Source organism: Triturus cristatus, chromosome 4_1 (assembly GCF_964204655.1).
Source record: "Triturus cristatus chromosome 4_1, aTriCri1.1, whole genome shotgun sequence".
In the NCBI taxonomy this organism is placed as follows: domain Eukaryota; kingdom Metazoa; phylum Chordata; class Amphibia; order Caudata; family Salamandridae; genus Triturus; species Triturus cristatus.
This window is the reverse complement of record NC_140585.1, coordinates 655371657-655389087: the sequence shown is the minus strand read 5'-3', so window position 1 is coordinate 655389087 and position 17431 is coordinate 655371657. Positions and strand designations below refer to the sequence as shown.

General features: G+C 45.3%; 1 pseudogene; it reads left to right on the top strand.

Moving 5' to 3' along the window:
- Window positions 1–1102: 1102 nt before the first annotated feature.
- LOC146855344 (OTU domain-containing protein 3-like) lies at window positions 1103–17213 on the top strand (annotated as a pseudogene).
- Window positions 17214–17431: the final 218 nt, after the last annotated feature.

Below are 17431 nucleotides of genomic sequence, written 5' to 3'. Positions count from 1 at the left end.
CTCTGCCCCCTCCTGTCTAGGTCTCATCTGGGTCTCCTCAGTGTGAGTTTGGAGGAAAGACAGGTTAGGGTACAAAACTGAATAGGGGGGTTAGCGCAACAGGCTAATGATTATGGGTAGATTTTACCGTGTAAATACCATGACGTGACACCACACACACATCAATAGCCTAGAATCATTAAGGCCCATTCAACAAACTTGAATGCTTTAGAAGGCCTGGAACTTTCTGTTTAGGCCGCGCAAGATCTAGAAATCTTGGCAGCCATATTGCTTGGCACAGTGTACAAGGCCACACCCAAGCCTCACCTTGCTCGACAACTGAAAACCCACAGATTGAGGGGCATATTATCAAGACAGGCGATAAATTTATCGCCGCTTTAGCGGCAGAAAACTGCCGCTAAAATGGCGGTAATGGGCTTGATAATATGCTCTATGGAATTCCAATTGAAGCCCATGTTAGATGTGAAGGACATCTAACCTGATTTTCAATTGGGATTCCATAGAGCATATTTTCAAGCCCGTTATCGCCGTTTTAGCGACAGTTTTCTGCCGCTAAAGCGGCGATAATTTTATCGCCTGTCTTGATAATATGCCCCTCAATTACATGTCCTGGAGAGAACACTTACCTAAGCGGCTGGATTCCAAGGAGGACCCCGATTCCAATCCTCCTTCTCCGCTTCACTTCTGCATTTCCTGAGTTGCTCCCTTGAATCTGAAAAAGAGAAACAAAACATTAAGTAAGACTTACATTTTTGCACAAGCTCGCACAGAAGTTGAAAAATGCACAATCCGCGCTGACAACAAAAAGTGAAGACATTGCTTGAACATTGTCACGCTTTTGAGCACGCTTCAGTGTATCAAAACATGCAGGGTGAGCCAGAAGGGACTGTTAGAAAAAGGCATGCCTCAATAAAAGAGAAGTGGAAAGTGAAAAGGCGTGATTACAAATAAAAGATGAATCCCACGCTAACCAGGTAAACCTGGCACATGCTTGTTGTAAGATCAAATTACTAAGAGACTATTAGTAAGCGCTATCCAAATACCAGTCCGAAGACTTAGCAAACAATTCCATATTTAAAAGAAGAAGAAAGTGCCTGTGGGGATGGAACCAGAGGCGGAGTCCACAATGGTTGTAAAAGCAAGAGCTCAGCAAGAAGACGAGATTGGGTGAGCGAGCCAGGTCTCTAGCACATGGGTTAGGAATGCACTCCAGTACATTAGGCAGACAATAGAAGCCAAAGCAATCATTCATTGTGAAGAAATAGCTTTTTCTGTTTGCCATATACATGTACTCTTTATTTATTTATTTATTCCTGTTCACTACACAGTTACAGTGCCCAGAAATCCTGAAGGAAGAGGCATTTCCTCCATAGCCTCTTTATCACCCTTTAAATTGGCTGTCAAGTATCCTCTGACTCCTCACATTTTGAGAACTACTATTTCTCTTTTTCATTCAGAGAGTACATTTGTTTTCATGCTGTCTTCATTGTGTGATGCTTCCCCCACAAATACCTGCAACCGTGCTCCCCCTGTATAATCACAGGGTATGACTTAATGGGTTGTTTTTGGTTTAGCTCTTTCATTCTACATATTGCACAATATGTAGAATGACATGCAAAGGTTTTTATGGTGCTGGAAGTGGATTAGGCTGCTGCTCTCACTTAGCTGGCTTTTGAGGCAAAAGGTGCAAACAGCATGACTGAAAAGGAGATGTCTCCTCTTCTGGAGTCCCATAAATGTGCTCACTGTGCTAGTCTGAAGAGCAAATGACTGGAGCATGTTTCAGTTCTGAGACTTTTGGAAAGTAAATTAGTCCCTGGCAAGCATTTCCCATACTGCCTTATTCTTTTTAGGTTGCGTTGAGACTTCCCTGAGTGAAAAGTATTTGAAAATGAAACCATGCCATTTATAAAGATTGAAATCAGTGTACAGTTTTCAGAGACATTAAGATATGTGTTTGCTTTCCTCCAGTATTTTGAAAGGTTTCTTCTTTTAAATTTGTAAACAGTGCCTTACAAACAAGAATTTGCATAACCAATAGATTGGCACCAGTTACAAAGGTGAGGCCTTTGTGGCTTACAAATACTGTGAAATCCCAGCCCCCTTCCTTCTCTTCCCTTCTTACCTGCCTTTCACCTCCTGCCCCCAATCGCTCACAAACAACTTGGCTCCAGCATAAAGGGTGATTCAGCTGAGATGGGTGAGAAGTGGAGATGATTGTGTTCAGAGGCCACTCACTGGTCATATGTAAACAGCCAGGGACTAACCTTTGAACAAAAAAGGGCCTCTGTTGCCTCACTTTACACACCAACGCAACAAGGACACCAAGGCCCAGATTGGCTAACATTTCGAGTTGGAGTTGCAACACTTTTTCAATGCAGCCCGACACAAAATGCATTTCTGGATTTACCAAGCCATGCAAACCCTGATGTGAGTGGCTTAGTAAACAAGCAGTATGGCACAGCACTGCCTTGCATTACTGTGCATCGAGGTGTTCCATGGGTGGCGTATGGGCGGTCCCATGCATCCACCCATGGATTTTGATGCAAACCCAGATTTACTAAAGGAAGTAAATCTCGGTTTGTGCCAATATGGTGCGCCTACACAAGTCTGGTATAAAGAGGAGATACAGGTTTATTTCTCCTCGTAATTTCCTCTTTCCATGTGGAATATGCCTCTGAGGACTATTTTTGTGAAGGATAGTATCTCTTTCTGTACCAAAACAATCCTGCCTGTAACGTGGGCACCCCTACACTTTGCTGAAGTGTGTCAGTTCTACGAGAGAGCAGGAGTGCACCATATCTTGGTAGATATGGGGCATTTCTGCTCTTTCAAGCATGTTGCCTTGCTGCATTGCATTGGGTGAAAGGTTAGTAAATCTGGTCCCCAAATGTGACTATAGTGAGTCTACTGTCTGACCAAAGGCCACTCCCACTCATGGTCCACATAGTACCACACAGTACTACCCTCTCATTTTGCATTGCAGTGCTGCGCCAAAGAGACTTGGTGCTGATGCTGGGGTACAATGGCCTGTGTGACCATAAACAGAAGCAGGGCCTGCATCATCCCTGCAGCAATGGTAATGAGCCTCATGTCACACACGTGTGGTACCAGTCACCTAGAGGGATGTCATCTTGTCCCAGTGGGGGCGTTGTGAAGGACAGTGGGGAACTTAAATGGGGAACGGGTGGACAAAGAAAGGTACAGGACATGGAAGACTGGTAGAATAAGAACATAGGTGATTATTTCTACCTCTCTGTACCCCTCCACCAAGTTTCCTTCACTCGTACCTCCTCTTACTGCATGTACCTCTCACCCCGGCACAACTTTCACTTCCTGCCAGTGCTTCCCAGTACCACTGTCCCTGGTGTCCCCTTCTCTGTGAGTCTGTCTTTGAAGTAGCGGTACGAAGCAGCATAAAGTACTGACTGCCTGGACTTAGGTGGTGGAAGCTACAGCTACAAGTGATCAGGACCCAGCTGGGTACTTGGTGAGGTTATTTGAGGTGCATTTACTATATATGACAAAGGCCAGGTTGTTGTAGGCCAAGTCCCCCCAGCCCACCTTTTATATTTGTAGAAACGGTTTCGTGACTCGTAACAAATCAGCTCTTTTCGTTACAGGATTTTAAAATTTGTGCATTTACAATTTTAACTTCACATGCGGTTTTATACGGGGGTAGGTGATAAACAGATCAAAGCAAATGTAACTTTACGTTCGATTTTTTGATACACTCATTCAAAAGTACCCAAAACCACTATAAGACCTGTCACCAAAGTGCAGCGGTATTCGCAGAGATAGTACTTGTCTCGTTCTGTCAGGGGTTGCCAACACTATGACGACCAACCGGTCCTGATAGCGTGGATTTTATAAAAATACACACACACACCCACGCACGCACGCACACACACACACACACACACACAACCACCCCACCCCACCCCTTGATATTGTGCAATTACCCTTACAACAAATGATATGGACACAGCCACAATATGCACTTATAACACTGAGCACAAACCTGACCAGCACAACACAATGCAATGTCTTTTTACCAACAAGCATTTGCAATGCAATAGGTCTTGCATTTACCCGAGTTTAAGCTATTGGCATTATAAATGACAATGCCTTTTATTTATGTTTTAAAAACCAAAACATAAATAAAATGCATTGTCATTTCCAATGCCAATAGCTCAAACTCACTTAAATGCGACACCTCTTGCATTGCAAATGCTTGTTGTAATTGTGTAAGCATGGCTGTGTAAAGTGGCGACAAGAACTGCATACCTTTTTTTTTCTGCAGAGTTTTATATAGCGGGAATTTGACCCGAATCCAATCGAGTATCAGAGCGCTTTACATAGCACCAGTTACGTTACATGAGGACACACATTCATTTTTAGGTCGAGCCTAGAACAGCACATGCGCTGTTGCTCGAATTTTTGTAAGGGGATTTTCAAAGTGCTGCAGCCGCTGGCCTAAAGCTTGCGTGCATGTGCGTGTGAACGCGCGCAGCCGCCATATGTCTCCATCACGGGTACTTCATGAAGGCGCTTTTGCTATAATCGGGCACCGGCGCTTTACTTTTAATGTTAAAAATAAAGCGCCGGTGCCGCGATTATAGCAAAAGTAAAGAAATAGATGCTTATTTCTATTTTTTTGTCTTTTCGTTTTCAAATTCCTAGAGATTGTCCTGTGACCGCTGCGCTCACACAGACAACTTAGCTTTTCTCACGTGAAGAAACATAGGAGGCACACTGTTATGAGTTTTGTCCGGTCAATCACCCCGTTAAGCCACCACCTGCAAGAACAACGCTTCGGACGCAGTGCTCCAAGTGTCCAATCATGGATGGCATGCCTAGCACCTTGTGCTCTGCCCGTGCAGATGCTGGGGTCACCACTGCCCTTGCAGGTGACTTCAAGCTTCCTGACATGACGAGGACATAGGTTTTCTGGACACTCCCAGGACCACATTATTTTCAGTAGCCTCTTGTTTCTTCCTCGCCCTTGGCTCGCGTTGGCTTTACATTAGCATCTTACATTTTTGTAGATGATTTTCCACCCAGCTTTTCTTTATGTTTGAGTTTGCTTTGGTTTTGGGTCCCACCTAAGTCCCTGAACCGGCATTGAATGATTAGCTCCTTTCGGGCGCGTGCATGCGGGTGTGCGTGTTGCTGCCCTCCTGGGGTTCAAGACTGTCGCAGGAACTGTTTGCCAGTCTTTGCGCGTGCAACGCACCCTTAAACACTCACACTTGCAGAGCACAGCGGAATCTCTGCCCTTCTTAGAATACCGTTCATCTGGAGGTGCTGATAATGTCCAGGCTTCGTTTTCTGAGCGGAGAACCACCAACTTCACATGGTATTCTCTCTATATTTGGCGAAGAGAGCATTGGGCCCGCCATAAAAATAAACTGTTCACAAGACAATATGTACCCCACGGAGCTATACCGCTTAGGCGAGTTAGATTGCAGATGCCTGTTTTAGAATTTATTATCCAAAACCAGTTCACAATGCTCTTAGAATTTTACTCTTGTTTTCCCTCGAGATGACGAAACCACCAATGCCCAATTTATAACATGAATATATCAACCCGAAAAATCAGGTTCTGCTCTGAGCCCCACAGGTACATTTTTGGCTCACTGCTGATAGCCTTAAAAGGTTCAAGACAAAGGTTACGATCATTTTAGGCACATGGTAATAAAATATAGCACTTGGAACAACTGATCACTGCTTCCAAGCGCTGTTATTGTCTGGTGTTAGACCGAATTCAGAAAGGCATTGTGATATGACGTTGAACTTGTGACCTGAAGGTTACAGCAAATGCCCACGGCGACAGTTTAACTCGCTGAGCCATATAACCGACCACAGTAACTACTGGCCCACACAGCACAATGCACTGAGAAGGGGAGGGTGCAGAATTATTTCTGCTCTTCTGCCGCGACAGACTAAACAAGCATTTGCAATGCAATAGGTCTCGCAGTTACGCAAGTTTGAGCTATTGACATTGCAAATGACAACGCCTTTTTTGTTTGTTTTTGAAACATAAATATAAGGCATTGTCATTTACAATACCAATAGCTTAAACTCGCGTAAATGCGAGACCTATTGCATTGCAAATGCTTGTTTTGTTAGGCACAGGGAGATTAAGTGATTTGCCCAGAATCACAGGATGTTCAGCGACATTACCGAGACTCGAACCCAGTTCCCCAGGTCCGAGGTCGAGCGACCTAGCCATTAGGCCTCGTGCCACACAAATGAAATGGTAATGTGCTGGGCAAATTGAAGTTGTTTTTGCAGTTGCAATGGGCTAACCATGGTTTATGTGGCTTAATGATGTATTGGAATTATGTTCTAAAGCTTCCCTTATTAACCATGCGGAATACATGCTAAATGTGTGGTAAAGCAATAAGATTTCCGCGGCTGATTTACATTTTAACTACATTTGTCTTTCGTTAGGTTGACACAGCACCCAGGATAATGTGCTGCACGGCTAAAAACCTTTATGGTCCCAAAAGCGAGACATATTGGCTATGCCAATGCTTGTTTGGGTTCTGTCCTGACACAGTCCCTGGCCTTGAGCCTATCGCTGGTCCTTTCTCTGGCCCTGTTATTGGTTCTTTCTGAGAATCTGTCTCTTCTCCTGTCACCGGTGCTATGTTCCAGTCCTTGACAGAATCTAAGATTGTGCCTCGAGCCCTCGGCCCGTCCACGGTTCCCTCAATGGCTCACCAATTGCTTATGTTCCTATTAGGAAGAAAGAGCCCTGTGACTGGCCCTATTCCTGGCTTGTCCAGACTTTTCTCTGGGGGTACGGAGGCTGGGCTTGCGCCTTTTCTGTCCCTATCCATCTGCCCTCGCGCCTGTTCTCTTACCTTGCTCAGAATTATGCAAGCCTATTGATAGGGGTCGCTCTCAGTAAACCATTACCAGAGACATGGTTTGGCTCTGAAAATTGTGAGGGGAGATACGGGTGAGGGAAGCAGGCATAAGCAGGCTAGGGATGGACAAGAGTAGGAAGGATGGTTGGGAGGAGGGATAGAGAGAACAGCACGGGATGAACATAAAAAGATTGGACGGGTAGAAGAGGAAGAAGCAATGGAGGAAAGAGGGAGAGATTGTTGCGCTAATAGAGAGAGTGGCTAGAGGAAGATACGGAAGACAAGAAAGAGTTGATGGGTGGAAATGAAAAGGGTAATATGGTGAAGAAATGAGGTAGAGTGACGGGGTGACAGGGATGGAGAAGGGAGGAAGATAAAGGGAGTGTAGAGAGTGATAGGAAGACAGGGGAAGGGATAGGTATGCATGGGTAGTGGAGTGGGTGAAGGAACAGGGTTGGGGGGTTGCATAATCCATTGAAATAACAGAGATGGTTAAAGATACGGACAGAGAAGGTAGGCTTCACAGTTCAGCAGATAGTGACGGCTGGGGTACAGGAACTTCCTCAAAGAGGGAGAGGAGAGTGTCGAAGCCGGAGAGGATGTGGTGTCTTGGGGACGTGGCATGGTTCCTCACCGCGCTAATGATTCGGGTCACAGTCTGTAGCTGCCACAGAAACCTCTCGAGGTCAAAGCTGCCACCAGCACTTGGCGCTCAATAAGCCCCTCGTGCCGCCGCGCTTCCGCCGTCTTCCATCAGCCCGAGAACGTGTACCGACCTAGCCGCCGCCTCAACTGTCAACCGCTTCACCTGGAGCGACCAGAAGGCAGCCAATCGACTCTTGCCACGTCATGAAACATGCACATCACGGGACTTGGGGCCAACCAGATTCATGGTATTTTGGGCTAACCACTACACCGGCAACTTGAGACACGCGAAAACAACAAGACACCACTAACTGAGCAATGCCACATAGACCCCAGCAGTCCTGCTATTAGTCGTCTGCCCGCACAGTCTCTGGCCTGCAGCCCGCCCAAGGCAACACTTCACTTGCACGCAACCATGGGTGTTTACCTGAGGGGAGGACGAGGCAAATAACGGCGCAAGGCTCCTTCGGGTCTCCGGAATGTGTGATGGTGATGGACTGCATGGGGGAGGGAGCAGGAGAACTCTTCCGAAACTGCCTGCAGCTCTTCCCCTCAGCTCCGTCACGTTGTGTCAGCAGAGGCGCGCCTCAATCGCATCCTAGTTGCTGGTGAATGCCTGATCCCTGCATGGCATTCCAGCTGGCAATATTTAACCTCTTTCAGACTCGGGCCAGCAGTGCATGCTGCTCGAGCTCTGGAGCTTCTGCTGTGCTACTGCCTTTGGCCGGATAGGGCACAAGCAGGGGGTGGTGCTCATGGGCAGCTACAGCGCGTGCCTCCTCTCCCCGGCTCACTCGTAAACAGAGGGCACGCGGGATGCATGCATACAGCACGCGCATGGTCTTCCCCAGCTAATTGGATAAACTCTGTCTGAACGTTACCTGTCACGCCTCCTGAGATAACAGAACAGCCATAAAACAGAGAGACGCCGTAGACTCGGTGTCCCAAGGGCGTGTACAAAAAAGCCACAGGGCGGTAACCAAAAGCCCTGCAGAGCAATCAAAAGACAGGGTTTTAAATAAATATGGACATTGACCAATTGAAAGCATGGACGGGATCAGAAGTCCTTCTCCCAAAAATACTTTTACCACAATAAATCTCGCTACGCGAGCAGCGCTTGCGTGCTGTAACGTTAGGTGAGACCTAAAAAGGTGCGCAAATAGCAGCTTAACAATAACTGCAGACGTGTTGGACATGAACACTTTTGGTGAAGATGAACAGTGCCCAGGAATATGTCCTGCTAACAAACTTTCTTGAAGCTGAGCACCAATTCACGAATGATGGTGAAGCAACCCCATACCTGCTGTCAAACATTATTAGCTCATGCTACCTTTTTCTTTCCTTACCTAAAAGATTAGTACAGGTCCTAATGCATCATCGCATTCGAGAGGCCCACAAAATATGCACAGAAAACTATACAGCTCTCAGAAGATGAAAGCATTAGCACAAAATGTAACTCATATAGTCAAGAACAGCAGCACACCACAAGGAACAGGCACTCAGAGGGCACATCACAAGATATTCACAGAAAGTTTTAACCTGTGTTTTGCGTTTACCATTACCTAACCCACAAATAGGCAACTGCATAAAACCACAATATCTGTTAATGGCACCAGTTCCACAAGCAGTGAGCAACAAGTGAATGAACTCACTGAGCCACAGGACACAATATATCTTCGAAGATGCTTGACAGTTCTAAAAAACAAATACTTATCATAGCACTCGAAATATAATCTCTATGCCAAAAAAACGGATGATGACCCTAATCGTAGACACAAGCCTCCAGTGACATTCTAGCAAGGAAAGATGCTGTGCCTGGGAAACAACTGGAGGAATTACTAGACCTGAAATGGATCATCAAGGGTGGAACATGTATATGCCTCCTATCAAAATGGTAAGCTCACAGGGGAAACAAGCACTGACAAATTAATAGCTCTCGCCTTTTTGACCTATTAAGCTTTCCAGTGATGTTTGATGATACGATGCTGTGCGCCTAAAGCTCAGTGTCATCAGAATCACTGTACATGCACTCTAACCTGTTTGCTTGTCTCTGTAACCCTCCTGGAAATCAGAGTTATTGTGACACTCTCACTATACCACCCTCGTTTGGACCCAGCCGTATGCAAATAATCGCCCTTAGTGGGAAGGGTATGACTGTTCCCATTGGGGGCAGAGTCAAGACTGATTTGCATATGGTTGAGTCCAAACTGGGGTGGCATGGTGAGCAAAAAAATGATGGATTAAACCCAGATCTGTGACTTTGGGTGAATGGTTAATATGTTCAGCATTCCGTCCATCATCTTTTTGTGCTGCTACAGCCACCTTGGATCACATAACCTGAAGAACTTTCTCTAAATAACTGCCGGCTTTTAAGTGAGTGATTCCACCTGTTAAAAAGGATTCCTGGCCCAGTGTCCCAGCTAATCCTGAGTATACAGCAGAGAGGGGACTGGTCTGAAATGTAGAGAGTTGGTGGTGTTTGACCTACTCTCCTGAAGCACGGCAGATTTATAGGTCAATATTAAGGCGCTACAAAACCATCTTTATCAGGCTAAAGCTTTTCATTATAGGACATTGATTTGTGACCATCTTGACTCCAGCTATGATGGTCAGAAAACTGGCAAATTCCTCCTGGCTAGCAAACGCTGTTCTTACCTCACAAAATCTCACTCCTTTACAGACAAGATCTGTCTCCCATATGCAGAAGTTAATTTGTAATATCATAAATAAATGTGCCCAAAGTTTTGTTTAGAAGCCTGTGGCCAGCCTTATGGAATGCCAGAGTGGCGAAATACACAACTTGAGTAGTCTTTATTCCCCTTCATGCCTCTTTCATCCACCAGCAGGCACTCCCTGCCCTCTTACCTTATTCTTGCAGGTTCTTTTTCATCCCTGCCTTCTCTTTTGTCACTATTTATCAGTCTTTCTCTTCTTCCCTCTTTCCCCACTTTGTTTTTTTCTCCGTCTTGCTCTGGATCAAAGTCTGTTGAGAACAAGCATTTGCAGTGCAATAGGTCTCGCATTTGAGAGCGTGAGAGTTATTGGCATTGTAAATGACAATGTTTTTTATTTATGTGTTTTAGAAACCTGCAAGCGGTGTGTAAACACGCACTTTGTACTTATAATTCTTGCTTACGAGAAGCAAGGCTGGCAGTAAAACAGGCGCAGTTTCTGCTAGCCTTGCTTCTCGTAAGCAACAACTATAAGTACAAAGTGCGTGTTTACGCACTGCTTGCAGGTTTTCAGAACACATAAATAAAAAGCATTGTCATTTACAATACTAATAGCTCAAACTGCGGCAAATGCAAGACCTATCTCATTGCTAATGTTTGTTATGTAGCATTCGGAAATGCGATGAAAGCCTGGTAATCTTGAGGACTCAGAAAAACCCACCCCTTTGCGCTCCTCTGCAGTATTCGTTGAACGTCTGGAAAAGTGCTGGTGTTTCCTGTGGCACCTCATAGAAAAAACGCACATGACTTAATCTGCGAAGCAGCAGGAGAGATTGGCAAACCGGTTACAAATTAAAGTCCTACAAAATAATACATGTACTTCTGATCAAAAGTATGTTTACAAATTGCTAAACTCATGTTGTCTTGCAGATGGTAGTTTTTGACACCCAGGGATTGGAAACTGTCACATATGAACACAGTACGCAGTGGGAGACATTGCACCGTGCCCCTCAATGTACACCTGCATATTTCATTTCAGAAACAATGCACCATCCAGTAACTACAATGACCATAATCCATTGGAGCTACAATGCTATAGGAAAGCAGAAAAAAGGAACGACTACTGAAGCCAAGAAACACAGGTGTGGTATTAGTGTAAAGAGCTGTGTTGAAGTAACATGAAGAAATGTATTACCAGGTGTATCGTCTGCTACAGGTAGGAATAGGCAGGTTAAATTTATAGGTAGGGTATAGGTTGAGGAAAGGGGTAAAGAAAAAAACATATTTGAAGGAGAAGGGGAAAAGCATAAACTCAACGGTATAAAGAGGGCTTGAGTGAGGAGAGGAGAGGAGGGAAAAGGGTTAAAGGTGTTGGGGCTGAAAAACCCTCGTCATGAGGTGTGTTGAGAACGGCGAAACAAACAGCCCTGTTGTCCTGTTATACAATGAGTAGACTCAACTTCCGACATGGAACACTCTGCCACACACAGAACTAGCAAATTACAAATGAAAAGTTAATTAGGAAAGCTGTTACGACAGGCATTTCAGTTCTGACACATAACGTAGCGTATATAACAAATGTTGAACTCTGGTGGGTAATAGCCATAGTGGCAGTTTGAATATATATTTCTCATCCACAGGCTACCAACTTATGCTCATTCGGTCGCCAGTTAAAAACATAGCACAGCAACAGTCTTTCTTCAGCGCCTTCTTTCATTAACTACTGCTGTGTAAACTCACCGATTACCATAAAGTCAGCTTGGTTACAGTCTCTCAAACATATGCAGACAGCACACAGCACACACCCTGAAGGTCTTCCACAGTGGGCAGTATGTTGAAAAACCACACAACAAACAAGCAGGCAACAACGAAGACACAAGCAGGGTATTCACTTGCGCCAGCCATCCCACTTGCTCCTGTTATTTCTGGAATGCAGGCGGATGCGCAGAGTACAGACAACCAGACGGCAACCAGTGGTGCGCGCGCACCACAGAGGAGCGGACGTGGCAATCGAAACCAGTGGTGCACGCGCACCACAGAGGAGAGGGGGTGAGGGAGCCTGTCGTCTGTGCCGCACTGATGCGCGTAATTGACACCGATGGGAATGGGCGGAGCAAAGGTGGGACATGCACCCGACTTTGTCCAATTGCGTTCCTTATTTTTGTAAAAAAAACACGCTAACGCCAATGGCAGCCGGCGAATGCCTGACCACACGCACAAGTGTGTGGTCAGCTTTCAGAACCACGTACAATAGGTCTCGCGCTGCGCGAGCAGGGTTACTGTTGTATCTACGTGTGTTGCTGCTTAGCCAGTCTACTTGGGTGTGTGAGTGGAATGCCTGATGACCATTGGACAGTTACGCACTGCAACACTAGGTGCGAGACCTAAAAAATAAGTGGCAATCCACAAAAATAAGTGTGAGTGGGCCCCACCTGCAACTACTGTCTCGTATTAGACACTGCTGTATGACAATATTAGAAGCGACATTCATCACAGAAACATTCAGCGTAAATATACATCATTCTGCAGAATGTGGACATACTGGAGACAATTCCCCCATTCAAGACTCCAAAACCTAACAGATGCTAATTTCACTTTGAAAAACTCTAGAAATGACATTGACCCGGCAAGGATTCTGTGTGAATTGGTGCCCTGGTCATTTGAACCCTCTATGCCACCTTAAACAATTATTTTACCTCAGGCTCAGCTCCTTGCAAGTGTGTTGAAGCCTTTAGTCAATACACTTAGCTTGGACCTCATGTTGGTGTGTAAATATAGACCAAATTGTTTGCTCTCCAATGATTCTGAGGTTGGTGGAGAAATATATGGCTAATTGTCTTTCTAACTTCTTAGAACGTCGTAATTTACTGGATGCAGTTCAGACTGGTTTCCCCCAAGCCATTGGTGCTGAGACAGTACTAGAAGATCTGAGAAGGAGCCTTGATGAACAAAGAATCTTGTTTAAATGTATGCACGTGGTTCACCAGGCCCTCCGCGGTACTGGTGATCCTGCAATTCAGGCCCACATCTCAACACATTTTCTGCCTGATCCCTCCACTTAACCTCTGTTGCTATAGCTTTGGTTTCATGCTTCAGGCTTTCTCATTTTGGTGACAGATCTATCTCAGTCTTGGCGCCAAAGTTATAGTATCAACTGCTTAATCTTGGATCATTCAAATTACAGCATGTATCATAAAGGTTAAAGACTCATCTTTTCACCTAAGATTGCTCTTTCTTTTGAGAGCTATCTATTACTTGCTCCGTCAGTGCCAAGATATCCTTGGGTGCACTAGAGTTTGCATGATAGAGTGGTGTTACCTCTAAGTTCCACCTCCTAAAAGCCAATATTTCTCTAGGAACAGATAATTTAAGAACCGTATGTACCTGTAATGATGCAGTCTGATTATTGTCTTAATTTGTTGGGAGTAGACCCATTATTTATTTCATCACATTGATTCTTTCATTTGTTGCAGATAATAAAACATGAGTCATATTACAATATGACTCATTTTCTATTATTTGAGGCAAAGGAGAGTCATCTAGCGGCGATGAGACTGTGTTTTTACCAATGAATTTATTATAGTTCTCCTAGTATGTTCCACTAAGATTCCTACCGGTTATTGAGCATATTGCAGTCACTTATAACATATCATTCTGATTCATTGCAAAACTCATCAATTTCTACTACAGGCAGCTGACACATGTTTCAACCCCTTTATGCTTTGTGGCTTTAGCTTTTTCAAGGCTGAAATATTATGGAAATACAGTGTCAAAAAAGAATTTTCAGCCAATTTGTGATATTGGCTTGACCAAGAAAAAACTTGATTAGCATGTTATGCCCTTCAACTGGATTTGTATTCAGCAGCAGGACTCCTTCAAAGTTTTATGCATTAGTCATAAAGCGTGCCGAAACAATTTACCCATTTTTTAAAGTGAAACTTACAAATTACAACTCACCTAGGACACTTCGTTCACAAAACATTAAACGCATCGCTGATCTCTCAATAATTCTTTCTCTACCACTGGGTTTCTGGCACCAGGAGAATTTGTTCAGGTTACTGTGTGCTTTACAAGACTCCTTTGTCATAATATAACATACACAAATAATGGATTTGTACTGGATGTTTTGGAAAAGTGATTTTAGCAAAAGATATTTTCGAAAATGATTTCATCACATGGAATCCTCTGTACCTGCTGGACTCTTTGTACTCACTGATCCACAGAAAATCCCTTCACCACCTGTACCTGCTATATCTTCCCTGTACCTCCCTCCTGTACTTACGGGCCCCTGAAAGTGCAGCCCTTTTTCTCCCTATACACTTAAGTCTTCTGTACTCCCCTCTTATACCTGCAGTCCTACTCCATACCATTTTTGGTACCCTGTTCTCCCCTATTGAGCCATATGTAGATATGGTTTCTCTCCACATCCTCTATGGTTCTCTGAACTCACCTCCCTTCCTGTAAATGCAGTTCTCCTTTCTGATCCCTAGTACCTTCTGCACCCCAGGTACCTGCAGTCCCCCTGTACCTCCTTTGGACTATGGCACTCCCATTTCCTTATCTCCTGCCCCTATATCTAGTTATACAAAGCTTTTGCCAATCTACCTTCTGGTCTCCTTCTCCTCCCCTCCTATCCAGTGCCCAATGTGTCTCCCCTGTATCTCCATCTTACAGCAGAGATACTTATTGCCTGCTGCCTCTCATGCACTCAGAGAAAGGTCATCTTCCTGAACTTTGTGCTCAGGCACCATTTCACAGCTCTATCTTACTTTCTCCTTCAATCACTAAGTTTTACCAGGCTGAGATTCCACCCCACTCCTTCTAACCCTTTCAAGCCCCAGTCATCAGGTGCTAGTGAGACTGCTATTAGAGTCTTCCAGTACCATGGCATCCTCCACACTTCCCTGCCTGCTTGGGTCTAAGGCCTTCACAGGATCCAAGGACCAAACCCATGAGCTAAAATACAAACTGTGAAACTCTCTCTGCTTTTCTGGAGCTTGGACCATCAGCCACATTGCCAGATTGCACCACTGGCATTTGCTGGTACAGTCAGCGCAAAAAGCAAGCACAAAAAGACAACCTTCTTGTCTACCCCATGTTCTGCTGTGCAGCTGATCTAATTCTCCCATCTCCCAGCCGAGCCTCTGAGGCCCCTTGTTGGCGCAGGGTTCAAATTGCTCTCCAGGTCCTTCCACTTGCCCTATCTCACCTCGGGGATGTACCATAGCCCCGGTTGACTTCATATGTGGTTCCCAACACACCAATACTGTACAATACAGGTTGTTAGGGTGGCTATGTTGACCCTCAATGCGTTGGGCCGCTAACTGTAATTCCCTCTCCTGTCCAAGGGTCAAAGCCCTTACAGCCTGATAGAGAGCTGCTAAGGCTCTTATTTAGCTTATCTTGCCCCATATAGAAGCACCCTTCCCTACATGGCCCAGTCCACCTCTCTCATTCTCTAGCAGCCAGACTGGCACCAAGCAGCAAGCCAGATTCACATCAGGAAGGCTGAGTCACCTTGTGACAAAAGTGCTGACAGAGTTTGGGAGCTGGGTGGCAAGATACCACACCAGGAAGAGAGTGCTTTCTGGTGGGCATGCATTTAAACAGTACGCCAGGTCAGTGGTAGGGGGTGGACCATAGAGATTGTATTACCTCCAACCATTGAGATGGCAAGAATGTTTTTGGGTACCTTCTAACCCTGCGAGATAGCAGACATTGTGATCTATCATGTGTGGCTCCTCTTCACAGTTTGACATTTTATCTATAGTTATTTTCTTGGTAATCTGAGTCAGCCGCATTCGTTCTGTGTGAGGCTAAAACCCAAGGTGTTTTTTCCACATCAGTATTCTACAAAATCCAAGCCCTGACTAAGTATTGTTGCTGTTAAATGTGCTTAGAAGGGGGCAGACTATGGGTGTCGGGCTAGCCCAGTGATTGAAAATTGAGAAATGAGCAGTCTGACAGGCTCAGGGTAAGGACCAGCTCTGGAGAGCAGTGCGGCCTGTGGGCCAGCTGAGGGCTCGAGGCCTGCAGATTTGAGAGGTGCTGGGGGATGGAGTTGCCTATTCAGGACACTTGGGGGTCAGCTGGAGGGACACTCCCACAATCATTTCAAGCACCACCAGGTAACCGTGGACACATAATGAAGCATCAACAGGATTTTTAGCCTTTTGTGGAAGGTAATGTGCCTGTTGATAAATGTGTTGCCAACATGGAGAAGACAGAGGCTTGTAGCATCTGCAGGATACCGTCATGCTCAGGTTGTGATACGCCAGCCTTGTGCCCAGGAGTTGCTTATTGTGTATCACTATGAGGAACATTACGACTGTGTAAGGCATCTTAATGACAACTCAGAGACTCCTTCCTACATTCAGACTCCAATGCTATGCTTTAAAATGGAATGAGAGACAGCATTTGCAGAGCCTTGGGAACAGAGGAGTGGGCTGACGAGGACTCTCAGCAAGAGCTGGATGAGGCAGTGTACAAAGAGCATAATGCAGGAGCTGCTCGGATGATAACCTTATCCTGCAGGACCTTAAAGCTGAGAGCTGTGATGTTGAGTCTGCTGTCTTCGCCGCTCTACAAACGGAAGAATTAAGCAGATTAGACGCTGAGGTTAAATCCATAAAGCAGCATGTCAAACGTCTTTCACCGCCCAGTCTTGTGTAAAGATGGTGGAAGAGGAACTGGAAACTTCAGTAACCTGGTGCATGGCCAGAACAGAGCTGAGAGGTGGCTCCTCACAAGAGTCAGAAACACAGGGATGGGAGCTCTAGACCAATGGTTCCACTGGGCAGCCACAGTGAAGAAGATGCAGCATAGAGAAACAGAGCTCAGAAGCTATCCAACGAACGGTGGAACGACAGCAGCGCCAAAAGAAGAAGCGAGGGCAGGTGGAGAGACATCGGCAAAAGGTACTGGAATCCGCAGTAATATTGTGGACAATACACTGAGCCAGATGTTCAGTCAGGGACAGGTGACTCTGGTCAAAACCTTTTCAGCACTCACCACATGACCAAATAGGGCTTGGAGAAACCTACTTTTTTGAACAGACTACAAAAGATTAAAAGGAGAGCCTCCAAATTCAACGTGCCCGTCTCTTTGACAAGACCCCGACATCTGTTTAGAACACACGGCACAGTGTCAGGTCAGCCTGGTGCCATTGTGGCCACCTTAGATTTCCCTTCTAATTTTCTATGTCCGCATAAATTTAAATTATATTTTCATTCTTCT